Source organism: Chrysoperla carnea, chromosome 4 (genome assembly GCF_905475395.1).
Source record: "Chrysoperla carnea chromosome 4, inChrCarn1.1, whole genome shotgun sequence".
In the NCBI taxonomy this organism is placed as follows: Eukaryota; Metazoa; Arthropoda; class Insecta; order Neuroptera; family Chrysopidae; genus Chrysoperla; species Chrysoperla carnea.
Window position 1 is genome coordinate 41,709,573 of NC_058340.1, and position 19,938 is coordinate 41,729,510.

Below are 19,938 nucleotides of genomic sequence, written 5' to 3' on the forward strand. Positions count from 1 at the left end.
TAGAGCGCGCTTGGGTTTATCTGTCAGTGGCTTCTACATCCCAAAGCGGTTCAGAAGTTTTAATTTAAACTCTCTCTTTTTGCTTACGCGGTTTATACGAATGTCGATTAAGTATCAACTCTTTTTCTCGTTGATTTGTTATTTTGGATTGATAATTTTGAAATATAATATTTCCTGGTGGTTTTATAATAAGAATAACATAATTTGATGTAACTTCGCTTTACTTTATATATTTTTATGCACCACCCAGTATTTATAATATTTTTAATGTGTATACAATCACATATAAACTTCAATAATACCTATACTGCACATATTATAGATATTAATAAACTTTGCTATATATAAATATAATACAATACCATCTATAATATAATCATTAAGTATATATATTAAACAAAGATAATAATATATAAATATATATTTATCTTTCATTTTAATAACTATTTGAGTGAGAGATATACACTCATTTTTAACGATTATAAAGTATTATTACTATTATTTTATGTATTAATTGTGTGGTATATTGTCGTGATTTTGTGAAAATTACTAAGTGTAGTATCACTTCTTTATATTCTATACAGAGTGTAACAAAGTAGGGATACTAAAATAGAATGAAAACATAAGACATGAAACAAAGACTTAATGATTCATTTGTAGGATATTAATTCAGCCGCGAATTAAAGGGTTTGATATTAGCCGAGCGATGTTTTCCACCAATTCTTAATATGGTTTTTTTAACTTTAAAATTTTGAAAATTAAAGAAAATATTTACGGGCTCTTCTTTAAATTTTACAAATATTAATTATTTCTGTTCCTTATAATTCAAAGAATAGTTCCAACTGTAGTTGTTCCAAGAATATCACCAATTTTTTTACCTTTAATAAAAATTTTGGAAATTAAAGAAAATATTTACGGGTTCTTTTTTAAATTTTACAAATAATTACTATTTCTGTTCCTTATAATTCAAAAAGAATAGTTCCAACTGTAGCTGTTCCAAGAATATAACCAATGTTTTACAAGCAAATTTTTTTAGATTTAGAACAATGCCACCATTTTCAGCCGAATCGGTTTAATATTCATGGTAATTTAAAGGATATAGCCAGACTTAGCCTCATTTTCTACGCTTTTCTATATAGCCAAACCTAAAATTGAATTGCAATGGCTTATTTCTCCTGAGAATAACTCTTATTTTAATAAGAATAAAAAAATTAGACAAAAATATTCTTAAATAAGAATGAAATTATTTTAAAAGTTCTGTGTTGAGATTAGTTATTAGATTTTGTATCTTATTATTATCCATTCCATCCATCTTGTACATATAATTGAAATCTTTCTTTATATTAGAGACTCTTTATTGGGTTTGTGTCTTATTTAGGCATTGGTATCTTTTTATTATTCATTTGTTTCACATATAGTTACTACTTTCTTTAGTTTAAGAGAACCTATCAAAGAAAAGTTGAAACAAATAATTATGTTAGAACTCTTCGTAAAATAAAACTTTTCAATATCAAACGTAGTTTTCGACATAAGCTTGAATTGAAAAATTTATTTATTACGTAAACTGAAAGGCGTTTGCTATACCTACGGCGGTATTTTAGACGATAACCTTAGTTGGTATTACAGCTCATTGTAATAAGTTGAAAAGTTTATGCACACATTTATATGAAAATTTTTTTGGCTTCGCAAAATATCAAAACACAGAATCAATTTTCATGAATCCGCGTAAATTTCATTTGAAATTTCATTGAGAATTGACAAATTCATTGCTCACGATATTTTTCCAAGATAAGATTTATTTTTCCAGGAATATATAGTTCTGTATTTTCTATTCTCATATACATCTCACTTATTCTGATACACCCTGTAACGATACATTCATTTTGTTTCTATAAGATTTGAAATAATGAAAAATAAAATAAGTATAATATCTGAATTTTTTGTTTGTTTGTAATATCTAGACTATGATATTATTAAGTTTTTGATGCTGTATGTAACATATATTTAAAAACTCTAAAATAAACAATAGAAAACTATTAATTTGTAGTCTTTGATATCATTATTATAATTTTGATTTTAGTTATTATTTGAATTAAAAAAGAAATGTCTGAATTTCATAACTAAATAAACAATAAAAGTAATGGGTTGTTTAATTTTATACTTGTGTTTGTGGTTTAGCAGGTTTAGTGTCTTATTGGACGTTGATGTCTCCTAATATGAAATTTGAGATATAATATTTTGTATTCAGGATTATCACAATAGACTGGTGAATGTACAAACCATAAGGTTATGAATAAAGAACGTTTGACATATTTGTCCATGAGTTATATAATGGAAATTTTGAAAGCCTGATCGAGAAAAAAAGCCTTGATATTTAATAAAAGAGGAAATAGATACTTTTATAAATTGTAAAATGGTGTCAACTGTTTTTGCCCGTTGTTGTCTCCTATTGTAAACAGTTTTATATTTACACTTGGTTCTCTAGTCTACTAAGCTGACTTCGAAGATGCAAAAACCTAAGAAATTGAAAACTGAAAAAATCTAACAGAGAGCTCAAATCAATAAAATGATAATTTAGTGAGATAGTTTAACTATTGATGTTTGCGTATTTAAGTTTTTTATCACTAGAGGAAGATGTAGTTTAATTCCCATAAACACATAGAGATGTCAATGCTAATCTGCATGTCGTTTGATATGGGAAAAAAATTGTAATAGATGTATCCATTTTTTTTATCAAAAAGGCAATAAGCGGCTTAAAGAAGAAATCTCGAGTTATTAAGTGCAAGGTTTTAGAAAACATTCTTTCCGAAAAATTAGTTTGAAAGTTCTCACATGCATTAATTACACAAGAATTGAATGTATGGACATTTAACGTTTTAACATCGTTTGTTTTTAAAAATTTCAAATTTTCAAAGAATCAGGAATCAAAATATTGAAGAATTTATATCGAATAGATTCTTTAATGAAAACGCAGTGAAGCATTTGCAGAAATATTATTAGAAGGTATTTTTTTGCGAGATATCTTCCCCCGTTTTACCCTAATTAATTTTTTTTTTCGTAATATCTCATAATTCGTAAACGCATATTAATGATGAATTGTATACATTACGTGCAGAAATATATGTGAAATGAAGAGTATTATATGATGCATCAGCATGCAACCATCATGGATAACAATTTAACACAATATATCGCGCCGCTAAAAATACAGAAACATTCAAATATATAAAATAGTCCAGTAGCTTCATCTGAGAAATTTTTCAGTTTAGTTGAAAATTTAAAGAAAGTCTCTTAAACTTATCGAATGTAATTGTGACTATTTATAGAGGTTTTTTGGTTGGGAAGTGAAAAATACTTTTTTATAATTTTTTTTTGTAATTTTTCAGAAAAGTGAATCACGAAAGTATTAATTTGAATAAAACTGTAGAAAGTTACAATTTGGAATTTTTTTTTAAAATCCGGTAGCTGATGAAATTCTATTTTGGTAACGATGAAAATTGTTCATTACTAATATTTGTATTTATTGATAACTGGGCTCAACAATTGGCGATAATAATTCGTGCAAATCGGAATCAGATGAAGACACTAATTCAGTAGTTACAATCTCGACTAACAGATGGCAATACTTGTACTGACCATTTTTTTAAGGCCAATAAAAATATTTAAATTCAAATCAAATAAATCCAGCCAACTGGCGATAATTCAACTTGGTACTATTTAAACAGGTGGTTCGAATTTACACCACCTGATTGCCTGATCAGATGGTCCATTTATCAAAACTTAAATGTCCAAACTATTTTGTTTACCAATTGGCCACATCAATATCTCGAAATGACTTTTCAGCCATTTATAGTTCCACATTAAACGTTCCAACAAAACTGAACGATTTTGACGTCATATCTGAAGTTACTGGACTAAGGTAAGTAATATACCTTAACTTGTTTTATTCATGTTTCAGTTTAAATGAATTTATTTAAATTATTGTAGTACTTATGTCTATGTATGTATGTGTATGGTTTTTTCCCTTTTTTGCACAGAGAGTCCGTATATATTGCGGCGATTTGCACGATTTTTTGTATAAATTGTGGACGAAAATTAAGTGAATACATGAACGAATAATAATAATATTATTATTATGAGTCGAGAAATATGTTTTCGTTTTTAAAGGTATTTAAAAGGTTTTCCATTAAGAATGATAGAAATTTAAACAAAAATAATTTGTGTTATATATTCTGAATCAGAGACGCGTATAAATAATACCACCAATGTCATAGTTTATGCTTACTTTTGAGTGCATACGACCAAATCTTACATTTCAATAAAGTTCGCGTATTATCTAATTAGTAATAACTATTTGAACCAGTTAATTTTAAGCTTCTTACCAAATGATGAATAGTCGATTTATATTGGCCAATGAAAATCATTTAGTACACGATAATCATCTTAAACTGAACACTCGTTTTGATTAAAAAAAAAGTTCAAGAAATAAGCATGCTTTACTCAACATCGGATGTGAAAATTGTTTTATTCAAGTTTAAAGTTTTACTACTCTTAATGATGAACCCTTTATAAGTACCTACTATAGCAGATGAGATAATTAATTGACTATTGTTATAGTTATTTTGTTTTTTGTAGGTTGGCATGAGAACCAATATTTTTTTTTTTTTCAAATCGTGATTATTTTTTAATATATATTGTATTGTTAATAGATTATTATATATTTTAATAAAGATATTTTAATTAGAAACTGAAATTGTATATATCTTTAAATATACTTATAAGCTGTTTGCTGGGAGAAAAGAAATTGTAATGTAGAATAATTATTGTTGAACTTAAAAGTATATCAAATATTGATCTTATTAAGATTTTATTCGATTTGTTTCAACAAAAATCTTTAGCCACTAGCCACAGATTATACGTGAACTTATTGTTAATAAATAGTGATTAAAGAGAGTTATTCACTTCAGAAACACTATAATTGATAGTACCTACTAATTTCAAGCTTACATACCGTCAGAAGTCGAAAAAAACATTTTTAATTTTTTTCAAGAAATAACACAAATATAAGTTTCACTTATTTATATCAGAAATATGTTGAAAACTACACAAAGAAAAGCGATAAAATATGCATTATTTAATAAATTGATTAATCTTGAAAATGAATATGTAAAAAAGCGTTTTCAGAAGCGAACAGCTTTTTTTAATCTTAATAAAACAGAATAGCTTTATTTACCATCAAGAACTAAAACTTGAAGGCTTAAAAAACCTGAACTAATTTATCGATATAGAATCATATTAATTTCAATACTTAAAACTTTATTTCCGTATTAATAAGTTGCACGAATTTCAAATAACGATAATAATCTTGAATCACTTAACAGTGGTTTTTAAACTAAGAAAAGGGTGTTTTGAATTTAACATTTTGTTGTACGTGGAATTAATAGTAAAATTTGGTATTAAATTAAATCACCTTAAAAAAGGTGTTTCTGTGTTTGTTTGTTTTTAGTGTCTTATGATATTCATTTTAAGAGCCTTTTTTCTTTCTTAAAAACGTGATTTATTTGAAAAAAAAAAAAAAAAAACAGGTAGAATTTATTATAAAAACCACTTAAAGGATTTTTATTTTGAACATAATGTAAGGTCATTAACACATTTACCTAAAATATGATAAATATTTTGTAGAAATTTACATTGATTTTGAAATTTTTTTTATTTCCGGAGATATATCGATGATATTGATTTTGGTCATTTATCGGTTTCTTTCACTGATTAATTTTCGGTTGTCCTATTTCTCATTAATTGCGGTTTATAATGTTAGTTAGACTATACTTTGCCTTGCAAAACTGAAATATGGAATCATTCATTATTCCGACGGCTATGCTAAACATTAAATTTTTAAAATTAGTGTTTAACTTAGTAAGTTTTAAATCCTTGCAATTTATTAAAAAGGGTATTTTGTGTCTTTTCGGTAAGGTTAATTTATATATAATATAACATATACCTAAAGTTTTGCCGAGATAATTTTTTAAAAACATGTGCATCTGATAGTTGTATCGAAAGTTTTGTGCTTTTAAATTCTGCCCTAAAAATTAGTTTGAAAAGCTCCCACAAGAGTTAATTTATTTGCTACGTACCTACTGAATATCATATTATGGTGGGAGCGCCGGGAAAAGTAAATGATATGAAATTGTGTATTGATTAAATTATTTCCATGCGCTCCAATAATACTAATCCTGCAAAACAGTTGAAAAAATTTCTTTTTTCTAATATATAGTTTCATGTTTACAGTGATAGTATAAACCGCAAATCAACCTCCAAAGTTTGTGGTTTTCCAAAATTTTTCTATTCTTTAAAATGTAAAAAATTATTCTCGTTAAGAAGGTTGAGACAATGTGCTAGTCATGTTTTAAAAAAGCACTTATAGCCTTAATTGAAAGAAGAATAAATTATAAATACTAAATCATGTTTCTTAAAATAATCCTTTGAGTAATGTAGCCAGTTTTTTACATGTATCCGATTGTAACAATTGGAGAGTAATGTCGAAAGTGTTGGATATTCAGATTGGCGTCCAATTAACCAATATTTGAATCAGTTAACATTTAAAATTAATAATTGGACGAAAAATAAGTTGACGAATGATACGTTGATGCGTTTTGTATTTGATAGCATGGACATAAATTTTATCGGAGCAAAGAGTGAAGTTGTGTAATCTAATAACGATTAAAGACAGATGTCCTTTATATTTACATGAATTGTATTGAATAATAAATATCACTTTTAAAAACAAGAGCAACAATCATTAATATTACAAACAATAATACAATATTATTTACAATGTTTAAATAAATTTATACTTTAATTTGTAGATTTAAAATTCATACACACGCAACAATTATACACTTAAGTGAACTTACTTAAATAAAATATACTTTAAAACATTTTAAAAATGATGTAATAACTTTAAAATACTTTTTTTTATTTATATTATATTTATTATTTTATAATAATTATTATATTGTGTTGTACTGCGACATTGAAATGAAATTTGTACTTAAGATAAAAATAATATTATTGTTGTGAAAAACAATATAAGGGAAATTTTTGTTAGTTTTTAAGCAGAAAAGAAATAATTACTTGTGTAACAATGCGAATAAAAAAAAGATATTATTATTCTTATGAATATTTGTAAATCGTGTGCCGTGTAGCAGTCAGTGTTTATAGGCTACATTGACTATACTTAAAGTTAGTTATTTCTTCTTATTACGTTTTGGTGTTTTAATTCTTTGTAAATGATTAATTCATTGTTGATGTTATGGTGGGTAATATGCACACACTTCAACAACAAACAACACACAGTGGTGCAATTGTTTATTGTTAATTTACTGTTTAACATTTTGTGTAATTAAATCAAGGGCAAGTTGAATAATAATGTTTAATCTAATTATCACACTTAATTAGGTTAAATTTTTGATGTAATTTACATTGATATCAATTTTAAATTTTATATTTCTCCTCATTATGCGTATACAGATCTTATAAAGAGGCTAAAACATCGAGAGATAGACCAATTGAGATTCATTCTACCTCTTTCTACTTTGACTTATAACAAATGCTTTATCTTAAGAGTTATCGGCTTGTAATTAAACGATCTTCTAAAACAATTTATACAAAGTTTTACAAGGTTTTACATTAACAAGATACGTCATGCTTAAAAATAAAGGAAAAATGATTTTTCTTGGCAACCTCAAGTGTTGTTGAAACAGTATATATGCTTTTAAATTTCGATGAGCCATTTATTTATAATTTTACAACATTCTGCACATTTTAGTATTGAGCACTATATAATATATTGAAAAATGGCTCTTTTAACTAGGATTTTAGAAAAAGATGGTAGGTAATGTTTGCATCAATATTATCTAAAATTTATTTCCCTTAAGTTCATTTCCTCGTGTATTTCTTCGTACATTTTTACAAGTATTGGTTGAGCTAGAAATTGTTCTTAGGAAAATTTAAACCAGCGAATAATATTAGAACTTGGTTCAAATGAATAAATAAACATTCACTAACTTAGAGTTTACACAACTAGTTCGAAAGCACGCTAGTGAAATGTCGCGCTGTATCTACGAAGGTAACTTTTTTATGGTGCCAAGAATTTAAAAATCGAGTAAAAAACAGTTTTTCGTGAAATTGTAATTTTCCTTTTATCGGACAACGCAGGCACTTCCTAGTTTGGAGGTGCCGTATCTTGTTAAAAATTAATAAGAAAAATCAATACTCATCAATTTTGAGCTTGTAAACAAAAATCCTCGGACGATATCTTTTAAATCACATCATTTTCGATAGTGCGCTGGCTCAACATTGTTTGACTATTGAAGTATTAAGGCTTTTTGGTATAAGAGTATTTCTACACACATATTTATAATATATCGATGTATTTTATTTATAAGACAATGTAACATAGTCAAAGTTTAGGATAAGTATTATAATTTTATAATGTTTTGTAATTATTCAGCGTAAGCTGACTGAAATCACATTTTAAACATTTTTGTTACAATCGCTGTAACGTACACATCAGTGTAATTTTTGCACATTTTATACGGATATTTTTACAAAAATTATGATGGCATGAGGAAAAGTAATAATTTAAAATAAATACCTACTGCATGTATCAGAGACATGTCTTAGTTTCCTCATAAACAATTCATAACCATTCATTTACGATGTGCTAATATAATTTTCTTAAGTAACTTTTAAAATATTACTCAATAAAGTAACTTAAGTAATACATATAATACGTACTACATATGTCTATATTTAACCGAACTAATTATCCGTACAAATGGGTAATTAACATTGTTACAACTGTCATTAAGGACACGCGACTCTTTGAATAATTGATAAACAAGAAATCAAGTCATCCATAGCATTTATATATAAATAAAATGCTTACCTTCTTGCATTCAATGCCCATTTAACCATAGCCACATTATAAAATTATTTACATATGTTGTATTGAAAAAGGTTTTTTTTAATTTAAGTTTCAATTATTTTGTTACACAGTACGCAATTTTTAAAACAAATGACAGGGAAAACTAACCAATTTTTTCCTGAATTTTATTGACAAATGATATAATTAATGGCTTTATTATTGAAATGAAAAAAAGGATATGTTTTAGCCATCAAGTTTTCTACTGTGAGACCGAACCCAACGCCAAAATTACTTTTTAGCCTTGGACATAATTCTTAATATTTCTTTTTGGTAAGTACGCCTTCTTGCTGACGGATAGATGGACTGATAGGTTTATCGAAGAAGAATAAGATTGGATGGGATTTTTGTGTTCGTTAATATTTCAGTCGTTAACACCATTGTGCTTAACTTTAAAAATAGCATGACAAAATTGTATGGCAGACAAAAAAAATCTCATTTTAATAATTTGCTGTTTTTTAGTAGAGAAATTATTCTTCCGGCAGACGAAAAAAGTATATATATATTACAGTTTCAGTTCGCTATCCCATTTTTCGAATTTAAAATAAATTCAACGTCGAATCCATATTTCAACTGATTTTGATTCGCATATAATTTAAATTTGAATATTTCTTTCCTGTGCTGTATTAATTAACATTTTCCGAACCTCAGAAGAGACGCAAGTAGCAAATAACTAAATTATGAACTGATTTTTTCACTTACCTTAATATTTGTTCTCGTAAATAAATTTCTCAAACATAAAACGTCAAAGTCTAACAAAAAGTCACTATTTAAAAAAAATCAAAAAGCACCTTTTTCAATATGGTAGGTGGCGCCGCTATGTATTAAATTTACAAACTGTTACAACAATGTTATTTTTACAACACATAATTCTTTTTTTACAACAAAATAAAAAAAACGCACTTTAAAAAAAATATCGTTTTCACACTTCCAACAAAAAACGTTTATTTAGAACTATTTTTTTGGGTCAATTCAATATTTATTTTATTTGCAGGTTGAGAAGAGATTCCTTTTAAATCAATATTGATTTAAACACTTAGACCTCACGATGTAGTTCAAAAAAATATATCGACCACATTTCTCTCGGATGGTATAATTAGCGTTTATATGTTAATTTTACTATAATCAAAATAAGATCATGAAATAATTTCACTGCGACACAAATAAATCACTTTTCAAGTTTTCAACCAAAAAAAAAAATTGCACTTCCCAAAAAAAAAAAAAAAAATTCACTATCACAATAATCCACACTGAGTCACTAATAGGCAGATTGAAAGTCCTTCCGTGTAGTGTTGAAATAAACGGTAATAAAAAGATGGTACAGATCTTCTTAAGCAGACTCCAATACCGCACACAGTATACCGACAGTGGAATGGAAAAAAAAATTGTAAATCTAGTTGCACACGGTGAATACCGTAAGAAGTAAATGATAGCCTTTTCTAATCGGCATATAGATTTGACTCTTTGTGAAAGATCTTTGTAAAAGAGAGAGGTATTGATTATATTATTGTATAGTTAACACACTATTTAGAGGGGGGAAAAACAACGATAGTTTATAATACTACACGAGAATTTATTTTACTATTTACCTGATGGTTGGAGTAAGATGACAACAGTTTTTAAGTCACATATTAAGTATTACTTTACCTGTCTGAACACACCAACCTGACTTAACACTTCAAGTACCGCCTTTTTCATATTACTAAAAATATTTTATTTCTATTTATTTAATATCTTGTACAATTAGTTAAAGTGAAATGAAAGGTATATTTTATAATGTATGTTGTTATGCTTTTTTTTCCTCAATGTTTTTTCAGTGTGTGCTTAGAGTTTGAGATGTATGTGTGTATGTGTATATTGGGTAGGGGGATAATTTATGCAAAATTCAATTTCTGTCATATTAATGAATATTGTTGTATATTTGAGAAAAGGATGGAGTTCATAATTTGTAGATTGTTTTAAAAGTATATTGTAATTTTTTTTTCAATTTTGATAGGAGATGAATAGTTTTTATTAGGTGTTTGAATTTATTTAGTTTCCTGATACCGATTGTTGTAAATTTGTGTCTATATTCTAGGATATAATTCGATTTTTGTCATTCTGTCTTGAATAATTTCTTATTAGGAAATAGGATCGATTTTGATTCATTAATAAAATTAATTATTTTACGAAATAACGTTTCGAAATAATTTATTGCTCTTTCAGGTCCCACAAAATCATAATTTTAGATTTTTTCATTAACTACCTGGACTTTGTGATAATTACTCTATCCATTCAATGAAATAAATTTTTTAACTAGGCCTATTAATTTATCGTTTAATTTAATAATTTTATCGTTAGTAGAAAATATTAATTATCAAATTTTCAGTGTTTGTTTTTGTTATCAGTGTTTTTGAGCCAAAGTCCACTAATAAAAAATATATTTTGGCAATTTTAATTTTATTCCTTCAACAATTTGTATATTAAATGATAAAGAATAGCAAATCTAATCAGCAATCAGAAAATATATTAAAATAATAATTTATTCAATTTTATCAATAATTTATTCAATTATAATGTAATTTCCTTAAATAAAGTGTAACAACGAGAATTGAACATTTTGCAAACCTGTAAGAAATTTAATTGCAGGACTATTTTAAAATAAGTCTTAGCCATACTTTATTCTTCTCGAAGTTGAATTTGATTTTTCAATAAATTTTTTTTTGAATATCTGTTGTTTGATTTTTGTTTTACAGAACGATTAATGTGAAATTTGATGATCATAATAAAAGTAAAGGAACGAAATAATTAAGTATTATCACTGACAAAGAATATGAAAAGCGGCAATTTTAACAATGATATAATAATTACGATTTAATTTGGTAATTCCAAAGTTAAAAATTATTTGAAAAGTTTTATTTATTTCTACGCATTGAATTAGATTAGGATTAATTTAATTGTAGCATACTCTGAATGATTATAATATGTGAAAACTTTTCTTCTTTAAATTTTGGAAGCGACTATATCAAATTTTGTATTTAAAAATCTCTTTTGGATTTCATTCAAATAAACTGCCCGCGTGTTGTCATTCAAATTAGATTTGTACTAAGATTTGTAGCTGTACGGATTGTTATAAATTTATTTTGGATAGATTTCATTTTAATATTTTATAAATAATTTTGTAAATATTCCTTCCTACAATGCTTAATAGTAAATAAGTAAACTTGAATTTTACCCTTGAAGGTACTAAACAAGGACAATTAAACTTCCATAAACGCCCAACAGATGACTTTAATAACTTAAAAAATATTAAAACTGAGGTATTAACATTTTGTTCCTTAAAACTATTATTCCGTTAATTAATATATTTTATTGTCTTTAAATATTTCATTAAAAACTAAGTATTATGCAAGAAAATTCATTAGTTAATGGCGCTTCTTAACAATTATAGAAACAAATAAAAAGTTCTTACATTTTATCTATTAATTTCAAGATCTGTGAAGTTAAAATGTTCAGAATCATAACTCGGAGCTCCAAAGAATCCTTTGAAAAAGTTATTTTCAATTTCAATAAAAATCATTTTTTCAGATATTTTTGATCCAAAAATAGCAAAAATCGTATTTAGTGAATTTTAAACTCCACTGAGTCTAATACTTGGAAGACCACACCTTGGAGTGGATTTTAGCCAATGGCATCAATTTCGCCATAGTAAAATTCGTTTTTATGATTATGGGATTCAAAAATTTTTTATCAAAATATTTAGAATTTTCTTAAGAAGTAGACTAAATTAAAAAATGGAAAAACTTTTTCTTTTTAATTTCGATAAAAATTATAGTTTCTAAGATAATTTGAACTGAAAAATTTCAAAAATCGTATTCATTTGAACTTTTCGTTAGTTGTTTCGAGATATGGGGCTGTAAGTTTATGGAATTATGAGGAATAATGGGAATTAAAAGCAAAAAATAATGAGGAATAATAGGAATTTTTTTGTTTTTGCCTTCACTTCTATGAATATTTAGGCGTTATTCAGTTCATTGGATTTTAACTATAATCCTATAAATCTCATATGTCTTAGAACAAAATTCAAAATGGATTTTGCTAGTTCGACGTTTTAATCAGCTACAAACTAGATTAAAACAAATTGATATTTAGTTTAAAAGAGATCTGAAATTTAAAAAAATTAAGTATAAATAGATTGAAATTTTTCTCTATGGCAGCGCCACTTGCTAATATCCTAGAAAATAAGTTCTTAATTTAAGAAAAATACCCTTACAGTTCTGTTAATTTTTGTAAGCGTTCACTTGCCTGTAGCTACAGTGACGTATAGATTAATTTTCATTGAAATAAAGTTCATATTTCAAAAAGTGTAATCTTGTTTGCGTCACAATATCAACTACTTAGCTCATAAAATAAACAATATTTTTCTTGAAGCATGTATAATTTTAATGTCATTTATAATAATCCACATGATGGCTACTTAAATCAAAGTCATATGGTGACTACTTTGTTAAGTCAGTTTTTAACCGTAGGTGTTAAATATTTTATTTCAGCATATTTCTTTTTGTAAAATTAATTTTGCTCGTATGCTATTTTATTAATTGTTTTCTTGATGTATTTAGTTAATATTTATTTTTCTCCACTCGAAGTGCCAACAAAGAGGACGAATACTTCCTTAATGTCTATGAATTATTCAAAGAATTCAAGGAATAAAAATTTTCTACGTTCGACCGAACATATTAGTGTACAATATAACACTCGTGGTTTGCCTGGGAAGTTAATAGGGAGACATCAACGTCCAATAAGACACTGAACCTAAATATAGAATAAAACAATTTAAATTTGAATTTTGGTATCCATTTCAATAACTTATTCCCGTAGTGAGAAGTTAATTATGGTTTTATGTTTGCATATATAATGTGAAACTAAAATATGGTGGGAGCGTCGTAAATTTATCAATTAAATGAAAGTCATGAGAACTCCGCTTAATCTTTAAAAAATTGATGAAAAAATTTTGTAAGTATGCTTTTTAAAATTGAAAAATGGAAATTAAGTCTTGATGTAAGCTTCATTTTAGAAGCTCATTCAATCCTGCAATTTTATGATACCATAAAACAATAAATACGTTTTTTGAAGCTATACTTAACGTACATAAGCTTTACTAGTTTACGTTGAAACTATACTGATTTTTTTTTTTAAGTTTTTGTTTTTATCTATGGTAGAAATTTTTTTAATTAATTTAAATAAAACAAGTTAGTTTATTAAAGTACGATTGTAAATCAAAGAAGGGACTTTGAAATACTATAACCTTAGTGAAATTATTTAAATAATCTTTGAAAAACTAATAAATTAAAATTAATTTATAAATTTGACACAACACATATTTTAAATCTATAATTAATAAAATTCTATAAAATAATTTGTCAAAGTAAATTAAAATTATGATTAAAATTAATTATTGTTTTTCAATGAACTTTCAGATTGAACATTTTCAAATGCATAAAAATCGTACTTTTCAATGATTGTTTTTAATTTTTTATTTTATTCATTAAATATTATAAAAATTCAATTTTAGAATAAATTTTTATTTTTATATCCGATTTAATCATTTACGAAAGCATAAAATTGAAATTGGATTAAAATCGATATACTTTCCATCCAGATAGGTCTGTTTAAATCCATGATTGGTGTAGGTCAATAACGAATAACGAAGAAGCAATCTGAAAATAGAATTTGCTTAGGCTAAAATGATATAGTTAAAAATTCGGAGGTATTTTGAGGATAACGGCCACCGAGGAAAGAGAAATAATTTTAAATATTGATGTCATCCGAGTTGAACATTCTCTAGTTTATGTGCGTTTGTGAGTTCTGACTATTGCTTTTGAATTTTTTAAACTATAAAAAAATTTCTGTAGATTAATTTAAATATAATATATAGTTTTGTGCGTGGGATTCTGTTGTTATCCTGTTGGAATTCTGCCCTAAAAAATATCGATTATATCGATTTTTTGAAAATATGATTTAAATGTTGTTTTTATTTTACCATACATCTACTGGGCTACGATATGTTTTAAACAAAGACGAAATTTGTACATAGACATAATTCTAATCATGCGATATAGCCTCTATGAAATTTTATTAGTGTCAATAAGAAGATGAATTCATTAAAGGAACAAAATTTTTATATTTAAAGTTCACATATATGATTCCGAACTAAAATCTGTTTCATTTTTCAAAGTATATCATCAAGTAGGTACCGTTTTAATTAATTCCTCCGGCTTACAAATTATAAAGAAATTATATTCAACTAAAAAAAGAATTGAAAGACATTGATATCCTAAATCATTTGCCTTAATATTCTTTCTTGCCAGTTTTGAAATTGTGTTGGCACTTTTACTAATAAGAAAATTCAACAGGATTATAAAGTTTCAAATGTCAATTATAAACCTACAAAAATTAAAAAAGAAACAAACAAGTGATATTTTCATTAAACATGTACAAATAAACACCATACAATATTATTATACAAATTGACCGTGAGGCTATAACGAGGCCGAATTTCTGCGATTTTTTTAGTCTGTTATTTGGAGGATGGATAAAGGTAAGTTTGGTAATAAAAAATGAGATATTGATCGTGGCTCCAATGTTTAATTTATTGAAATAGAGTTTTTGTATACATTAAAGAAAAATAATTCATAGCGCAGGAGCTGCGTTAGCCAAGCGAATTCCCTCAGAGATAAAAAAACACATTTTTTCATTTCTAATTTTTCAAGAATTTTATAGCGAAAACTAAGCGTTCAGAGAAAAAATCACAGTAATTATTTGCCTAAAAATGATCAAAAAATTCAAAAAATCTTTAATTTTTGAGAAAAATTCATAATTTCGTAGAATATCTTTGCGCATATATAATTGGAGTATCGAAAAATGGCACACACTTATGTTTTAATTTTTGTGTGAATTTTATTGCTTAGAAAAAATAATCCTTCATAGGTCAGAGAAAAGGAATCATATTAAATTTTGCATTATGTGCTCACGGTCTAATACAAAGTGACTACATCAATACACGTTTTCTAATTTATTCATAAACCATAAGTATATTATTTTTATTTTTCAATCTCACACAGAAATGATTATTTCGCAAAATCGATTACACACTCATACACTTGTTGTGCTCATACACAAACATACACATTTTTATATTTAAAAATAAATTTTATTTATATAATTATTATTATATTAATAATATTGGGTGTGTTTAATGTAGATGTATATCTATAATATATTTTATCTGTTTTTAAACAGAAATCATCTTCAAATGTCCTAGATATGATAATATCTTTAAGCTAATAGGGATATTGTTAAAGGCATATAATATGGATATGTCTACATTTTATAATAAAATTGTGACAAATAATTGTTGAAATCGATCCTACTTTTATAAAAATAAGATAAAGATTCACTAAGTGATGCTACCGATAATTTAGACAGTGTACTTCAATTCATCTGCAAGCCAATCTCACAACGAAAATATAACAAAATATTTTACGATTGAAGAAATTTGATTTATGGTCATTTATTTTTTTTTTACCTTTTTATAATCATGGGTTCTAATATTCCCTATTCGTTGTGTGCGTAGTCATGGTAGAGACAGTTAAAACGATGCCAACTCTTTCAGTGAAAAATTTTGGCGATAAAGGAGGCTGTTATGACTAATTTGCGATTCTTTACATATTAATGTTATAGAATATATCAAATTAAAATTATTGAAAAACACTAATTCATTAAACTTAATGCATTAAAAATTGTGAAAATAAGAAATCAAATTGCACAAATATTATTTTTCAAATGTAAATTATCATATTTATTTATTTAAATTTGTGAGACAATAATATTAAATTTTCAATGCAAGTCATAATTGCAATCCATACAATTATACATACATACATACAGTTCTATAATTAAAGAAGCGTACGATGGAAACGCCTCCAATAAAACTCACGCACGGTGCGAATAAATCGAAAAAGGTAAATATTCATAGATTTCTCAAAAAGATGATTCTTGAGAATAGAAAGTAGTTTTTAAATGAAATATCGAATATCGAATATATTTTATCGAGTTTTTAAGGCTTATGATTTAATTACTATGATAATGCCACGAGAGACCTCGAGAATCTACACTATACAAAAATAAATCTGCGAGAGACGAGGCAATAATCAGAATCCTGATTTTTAATCAATATTCGAGAGGGATGAAAGATATTAGAGAGACAGATGATATACGGTGGAAAAAATCTATTGAAATATGACCCAGTTTAAGAAATTTTCAGCACATAGTTGAAAATTTGCATGTGCGCATATCTTTTTCATAAGAAGGAGTATTACCCATGTTATATGTCTTTACCAGTTGCACTTTAACCAATATCTATTATCTAATGGTAAGTAGGTATTCACATATATTTAATATAATCCATAAAACTAGCTAACAAGAAGAATGTTTATTTACAGTTTTGTAGATGATAAATTGTCAACGCATTTATTTAATTTAATTTTATTATAATTTATTTTTAATTGTATAGAATACAGGTAGGTACATCTATTGAGTAATTTAGAATAATAAGATGTGAAACTGTGAAGAAATATTTAAATAGTCTATTAATAATACACAATAAGGGAAAAATGAGACTACAAGTTCATTCGTATTCTTACGACCAACAAATAAACTCAAATTATATGTCTGATAAAGATAAACTGTAAGTTTGTCTATTATACGTAAGCCGATTTTATAAGCAAAAAGCAAAAATTCATTGGTTTTATTTATAGTGAAAGATAGCACTTAATCTCCAGTATATACTCAAAGAGTCTGGTAGAAGAATGGTAGAAAGCTTTTCATGCTAATTTAAACGAACTTGCCCATAGAAAACAACCTATTAGAATTGCTTTTTGTTTATTTAATTAGCAATCTTAATATATATATTTCTTGTGTGCGTGTGTATGTGACTGAACTCCTCCTAGACGGCTGGACCGATTTCGATGAAATTTTTTGTGTGAGTTCAAGGGGATTGGAGAATGGTTTAGATTTACCATTCGGTCCACTACAACTGTTTTTAAGGGTTCCACACCAAAAAAGTTAAATCTCATTAAATGGTGGGAGCGCATATAAATCATATCACATTATATTACAACTTACTATGTGTACTATGTATTTTTTATTGTCAATAGGCATTTATTAGAGCCATATGCGAGCGCAGCGAGCTCCACTGCCGAAGGCCAGGCCAAAGGTCGAAGCTCAGGCCGGTCCAATAAATGGGAGTTAAATTGGGGTTTAGCGGGATGAGTGTAGCAGACAGACTAAACGTAGTATAGGTATTAATGAATTGTAGTTACGTTTCCACAGGACAACGTCTGTTTGGGCCGCTAAATAATTTTGTGAATTCAGATGTTTTTTTAATTAATTTTTATTTGTAAGGAGTTTTTGATTTTGGAATGCTTTTTCACCTTTCATTAAAATGAGTTAAAGTTTTCATTTACGATGCTGTTATTTATTTATCAAAGTAATAACTTTTCAATAATAATTTTCATCAAAGCGGTCCAGATTGTTTCAGCTCATTAAAAAAAGACGTGTGTACAGGACAACGTCTGTCGGGTCCGCTAGTAGTTTAATATATTTATTCGTTTATGTGAAAATTTTGGTGTGTTTTACACTTTAAGTCAGTCTTTTTGTCTTACAAAAATTATCTTTTATAACTCATATTTTGTAAATTATATTTCAGAGTTGTCTCTGCATTTGATAACTTGTGCACTATAAACTAAAGCATAACTAAAAATCAATAACTGAATCTTAAAATGCTTCTACTCCACAAAAACCCTTAAGGATAAAAAATAATATAGTTTTTTTTTTATTCTTTCTAAATAAAATAATATAAAATTTCATTTACTTCTTCTTTATACTTATATTCACTTTACTTATTAACTAATGTTATTTATAATGTAAATAAATTGACGACACAAATTAATATATTGTTTATGATTATTTCTGATTTCTCTTTATATTTATAATAATCATAATATTATATTTATTTAAACGTAAATATTCTTATTAATTTTTAAAGTCATTTTCACTTATTTTGAAACACATTAAATTGCTAACATTTAGCAACGACAAAATATGGAAATGAAAAATATTATGAAGAAATTGATCTTTTCTAAAGAAATTTCTCCTCGTACAAGAATGTTTAATTCTCCTTGGCTAATACTTGCTTCAAGAAAAAAAAATTATTAGTTCAACTAAAAATATCTTGGCTGTGTAGTGTGTGGAGTATAATTTCCAGAAATAGAAAAACGCTCATCCCGGGAAAATAAACAAATAAGATTGTATCACTACAATCTGCCTGCAAAACTATCCCAACCTAAAATGATATAAAAATAAACTGTGCTAGGGGGTTCTCGCTTAGCCCAGCGTTAGAGTCTCTCCTATGTATTGTGTATACTGCATATACACATACTGCATAAAGTTAACACTCCTAACAAAAAATAATATTTATCCCCATTTTTGCTGTCTGATTTTGTTAATGCTTCTATTCTAATTAATATTTTTAATTTTGACGTAAGAAAACCAAACAGTATATCCGCCGATTAACATTTCAAAAATGTAAGACACATTTTCAAATTTTTATGACAATCAGTCATTGTTTATAAGAATTTCTGCTTTTAGAAAAGAAAGGTTGCAATATTCCAAACGTCGATTGGACTACAGGGTCCAATTAACAAAAAACGGCGTTCATAAAAAAGTGTGTGTCAATCTTACTGCATCCATTTTTCGAAAAAATTACTTTATCACATAAAAGTTTTAAAGAGAAAAGGGCCATTATTTACTATTTTACAAAAAAATTTCCAAGGTACTCTTCCAAGCTTGAAATAATAGCCTTGTTCATTTATCTAAATTTGAATTTACCATTTTTTCAAAAATCTGTATTCAAA

At 26.5% G+C, this 19,938-nt stretch overlaps 1 protein-coding gene across 1 annotated transcript in view; it reads right to left on the minus strand.

Moving 5' to 3' along the window:
* The window catches only part of LOC123297652 (knirps-related protein-like), a 51,697-nt gene extending 41,841 nt beyond the window's left edge, over positions 1–9,856 (minus strand). The window contains exon 1 of the mRNA XM_044879398.1: positions 9,689–9,856. The gene's annotated coding sequence lies outside the window, so the exon portion shown is untranslated. The remainder of the gene's footprint in view (positions 1–9,688) is intronic.
* Between the last annotated feature and the right edge of the window lie 10,082 nt (positions 9,857–19,938).